A 5838-nucleotide genomic window follows, 5' to 3' on the forward strand; every position below is an offset into this window, starting at 1 on the left:
GCGATCGTGCCTGCGCTGAATGGTGTATAATTCTAAAAATTGAAGCCTTCCCCAAAACCTTAAGTTGTTCATGCCAGCAATACATTTTGTAAAACGTCTTTGCACTTTTTCAATCTTTTTTAACCTACCTACGTTCTTTGCATATTCTAAATGCGGTTGGACAATAGACTCGTATATAATTTTTATATTATATACGTCTCTGGATTTGAAAGACCGATGTATCCAGCCGCAAGTTTGGTATGCTTTGGTCACTTTCCATTGGATATGTTCTTCCAATTTACCGTTTTTTTTCTACTCTAATTGCAAAGTCTAAGGTAGAGCTTACTGATAAAATGGGTTTCAATCGATTATCGGTGTAAATTGGCTTGTCACTCCATTTTGTTCGTACGTCATGATTCGAAACTCGATGTGTTGGATAAAATTTCAAATGACAACGCAACTATTACTCCTAAAATATATCAATTATGTTTTTAAGTTTATTGTCTTCCTACAGGATAAAGTTAATAGATATTTTAATCTGAGGTATTTTCCAAGACGGTGTTTTACAGGAGTTTTTTTTTGCTTCTGTAGCTAAGCATTTACACAAAAACTTTATCACCGTTGTGGGTACCATCTCGGTGAGACCACATTGTGTGTGCGAGGGATATTAACATTGAACACATCATGGACTTCTAGAAGTATGGACTGTGAACGAGTTTCCCGTCAAATCGGCCTGCTCTTGGTCATAGCAAATCTGAGACACATTTCGGAACAAAATAATGAAATAAGGGATGTAGATCTTTTCAATTAAAGGCAGATCATTTTATAACGTTTACTCGTAAAATGCTTTGTTTCAAAGTTATAATGTCAAAAGCTTATCTAGCTGACCAAGAGCACGCCAAAAGTTCGAATGGCACAAGTCGAGAGGTTTTTTGGCCGTCATAGGCCGTGGGGGGAGAGTACCTGGAAACCAGGTTGACCAAGACAAGCTCACGAAAACCATAGACGCGGGCATTGTTTGATAAACAGATCTAGAGTTTGAGGTACAAGAAGCTAGATTGCCAAATCAATGCCTCTTGACATTAGACAGGCCCAAAAAGGTGGCTAATCTGGAAATTGTTTTCCTATAGCTTCCGGAATCAAATTGTCTTCCCCTCAATCTGGTAAACCTGAAGAAATTGTTAGCAAATTACTTCAAATTATTAATGCTTTTATGAGGCTTTCCATCAATATCAGGCTCAAGTGGTCTTGCAGAGTAGGTTTCAAAACATCAGAAAAGGAAAGCAAGACAGGGCTAAGTACCTTTGCAAGGCGTTTTGTTTGATCCGTAACTTCAGTGCTACGCCATGCAGCTTTGAGCTTTGTTGGGACATTTCCTTCTTAGCTCCCCTTGGTTTAAAACATTAGAACGTGGTCGCGACGTCTTCCCTTGCTTTCGTTCGCACCGCCCATCTCTAGCAGTACCTACATGAACACATTTATTTCCGTGATTATTAAATTGAAGTTCAGAATTCATGGAACCAGTGGTTGATGCTGGAGATGTAATGGGCCACGAACTTCTAGAAACATTGACTGGAAACGAACTCACCCGTCCAATCAGTCTGCTCTTTGTCATAGGAACTTTGAGTCTCTTTTTGAATTAAAGTAATAAAATAAGAAAAGTAGATTGCTTCAAATAAAGGTAGTTATATATCATTTGCTTGTAAAGTGGATCTTTTCAAAGTTATGTTGTCAAAAGCTTATGTTGTTGACCAGGAGCAGGCCGATAATTCAAATTTTATGCAGTGTTTACAATATATCTTTGGACAAATCTCCTGAGTTTCCTAAGCATGGTTCATCTATTTAACAAGATCTTTTGGTCTCATGATGTGCTTATTTGGAATAAGATGAACCGGTAAGGAGATATATATTTCTTTGCTTTCGTTCGCAATACATATCTCTAGAAGTCTGTGAACGGGGCAAGAATTTTCGACCTGGGCTAGCCATGGAGTACGGCAGTAGTGGAGGGGAAAGCTCTCTGAAACCTCGCTGGAACACGTTTCAGTTTGGCGATACCTCTTAATTGAGTGCTTGAACATAAAGATGGAATTCATTGAGAACAGTGATGCCTCAAACGGACTTTTCAAGTCCGATTTTGGCACTTTAGTTGCGTGATTATGAAAATGTGGCGCTGCGTTGGACAGAAGCTTTAACGCAATCTTGACCACAACTATGAAAAATGAGGCTTCTTATTAGGTATCCATCCCGTTTAGATGTGTGTAGCTATAAACGTAATCAAAATTAAGGTATATATATAGATTGAAGACATGAAACCAATGAATTGGTAGTCTTTTTCAACCGCCCTGACATTTTAAATGACTTATTTTATTCTTTTCTAAATAACCTAAAGACTAAGCCCAGCCAGCCAAAGGCAAAAAGAAACAGAGTAGCCCATAATTCGTTGCCTGATTATGGGCAGTTGTTATGCTGAAAGTTGAAGCTGGCATTTTCAGTTCCATACATGTCAACATAGCAGATATCCAAAAACGCCTGGTAGGCTTATGAACAGGGGTTTGTTTACCTCATTCCTAAGAGTATGGCAAATATATTTAGAGATGTTGGCTCATTTAGTGATGGTTAAAAGTTTTTGATAAGCTATTATAGTATTCTACAATTGTGAAGTGAGAAAAAGTTGATTCAAATTAATTCAAACAGATAGTAGGTGATGCTGGCCACATTTTACAGACAGAGATTCAAACTTGCCTGGTTTTGCCCATTCAAATACTGGTCAGGCATAGTTTCATTCTCTTTACCCTCAATCCATTTCTATTTAATCAACGCAATCTAAAACCGGACACATGTAGGGTGGGGGTAAGAAAAAAGCCCCGGGATCTTCATTGGATGACTCATGGAATTGAGGATGTCAATGATGCGTCCGTTCAACGCAAGGCAACAAATTGATAATCACGCAACTAAAGTACCAAAAATCGGACCCGAAAAGTCCGTTGGACAGTGCTGCCAGATGGCATATTTGTATGCCAAAAAAGTGTACATATGGGATATTAAGAACCCCTTGGGAATGGGAAAATTAAAAATGGCATGTTTTTTAGATCTGGCACGTTTTCTCGGATATTCTGAGTGTATGAACAATTGGGCATTCCATTGTTGTGGCCTTGGATTGATTGATAGAAGTGCAATACTTCCTCCCTTTAACTCCCATCATTGCTACTAACCACAGTGTTACTCACAATACTGATAAAGATTTTTTGCAAATGCCAAGACTTATAATAATGATTTTCGTTGTTATTGAAATAAAAGGAACATTTTTTATTAAAAATCACTTTGGATTCTAGCTCAGATTAGAATATTAATCCAAGAAAAGCCCGAATATAGTTTGCAATATAACTTAAAACTTACTTAATGTCAATATTTCACAATTTTGATGCCATACTTGTCAATTGCAACTTCAATGAAGCTTAATCTTGAATTTTGACAAAATTCTATTAACGTTCAATAAAAACATCGCTAGTACGTAGAAATTAATTATTGCAAAAAGTGACAATTTGGAAAATTAAACTCTCACAGGTATCGTTCAGATATTTTAGGAACACAAAAGGATATTGTAGCTTTTGGCACTTAAGTAAAATGAAAGGCAATTATGCATGTTTTGTAAGTTTTAAGCGACATTTTTTGCTACTTTTTGCTTTAAAAGAAATCTTCAAGAAAATGGCGAAATATCATTTCTTGTCGTGTCATTGAAAAACACAATCATATTCCTTGGGAATAACTGGAAACATAATTAGGCCATTTTTCGATCTTTTAAGGCGTAAAACGCAACCTTTAAGTTGTAATATCTAGGCATCTGCTGAATAGAATTTTATGAAATTTTACGTCAATACATAACTAGGAGTATGTTTAATACTGATTGACTACGTTTTTGACAATGGTGCATTTGAATGCACTTTAAGTGATTTAACATACTTATCTGAGCTACTTTTAAACATGTATAGTTCACAAAAGTTGTTCCTTTTGTCTCTTTGACAAAGAAAAACATATCTACATGTCTTGGCATTTGAGCAAACACTTAACCAGAAAATATAACCACCGTGTAACCTCTTTATTGTAATTATAACTCTCAGTCTATAATGTCTACTAAATCATCAGACTATGTTGTTCTTAAACTGCACCAAAGATATTGTAACAAAAGATTTTTGATTCCGACTAGGTATTGACTAAATCCCCTGCAGGTGGTATTTTTGATTGCTAGAAAATTAAGTTTCTGATGAAATCTAGACCCTCTGGCATGGAGGATTCAATTTTGCTTGGTTTTGGACATATGACTATTCTGCCACTATTTGTTACATTTCTTCTCTTCAAAATTGTTACTGCAGTTTCCTCAATTGAGAGAGGTCCCTGGTTCAAATCTCCCCAGGACCTTTTTCCAAAGAAAACTTTTAGACGCTAACCATACCTACCAATGGAGAACGAATTGGATACAGACATGAATCTGCTTATCAAAATTCGGAGGTGGGCAATGTGATGGGTGGCTTTGCTGGCCAGGGTAGGCTTACCTCTCCAACCCCAACACCCCTAACCAAACGAAAGAAAAAAAAATGGCAGTATTTAGAATATTGAATTTGGAGTTGTGCATTTGCTGATATGTTTCCACAAATTGCGGGAAATCTATGTAAAAGGGCAATTGTTTCTAATGATTCAGGTTATTCTCTATCAATGCCACTTTGTAGGTCAAGGAATCACTAGTTCAATTCAAGCTCAGGAATTTATTATTTCTAATAGCCTAATCAATTAACAATCTAGTAACAATCCTGACTAGTAAACTAACTTCTGCAATTCTGCTGAAATCATTTTTAAAAAAATCTTGATCTTTTTCCTGTTACAAAGTTCTTTGCGTCACTACTCTTCTTAAGATTTTGAGTGATACCTTTGACAGTCCCCCGAAGCCAAAAAACATTCAAAAAGTGAGTAAAAGCAAGCTCTAAATAATTGAAATCTTGCTTCCGAAGGTCAACCATTATGGTGATTCAAGCTGAATTAAAATGATGACTTTCACATATCGCAGAAAGTTTTATATATGGGAAGCTTTTTTCTTTCAGGCATGTTTTCTGGCATATTCCGATTATCATGTGGCATTTTTGGCATATTTTAAGAGCTATTCTGTTATGTTCTGTGCCCAGGGACTTGGCAGCACTGAATGAGCACTCTCTCAGATCCATCTGATCAGAAGGTAAGGTATAAGCTCTACAAACCCTCGCTAAAGACGTTCGATCTTCGACCGAGATTTCCACTCCACAACTGACGCACTCCATGGCTAGGCTAAGAGGAAGGTGACTTACTATGGGCTGAGCTGGGTTCACAGTTTTTAGATGATGGACTGGACTGAACCCAAAAAAACAGGTCTCAAGCTGGGCGGGGTTGATCTGGTTCATATTTCAAGTCATTCTCTGAGTTGGGTCATTTCTGAGCTAACCAGCCCATGTCCGAGCTGGATCCTGACTAAGCTAGCCCATGTCCGAACTGGACCATGTTTGAGATAACTCATATTTGGGCTGGATAGACCAATTGACATAGTGGACAATCCATTTTCTTGTTTACATGTCTAGCTAAACTCCGAGCCCATCTCAGCTCATTTTTTGCTACTAGCCTCATTATTCGATCTCGGTAACAAGATGGAAAAATCAGCAAAAAGGTAACCAAAAGGTGGAAAAAATTGACAAAAAGGTGACAAAAATTGGCCGGAAAAGGTAAAAACCTAGGTTTTAGGTTTTTAACTTCTTTTCCTAGGTCTACTGATTGAGAAAAAGTTCAACTTATGTAAATAAGTATGAACATTTCTCGACCTAAGATTCACTCTTTACTTCT

This window comes from Tigriopus californicus, chromosome 4 (assembly GCF_007210705.1).
Source record: "Tigriopus californicus strain San Diego chromosome 4, Tcal_SD_v2.1, whole genome shotgun sequence".
Taxonomy (NCBI): domain Eukaryota; kingdom Metazoa; phylum Arthropoda; class Copepoda; order Harpacticoida; family Harpacticidae; genus Tigriopus; species Tigriopus californicus.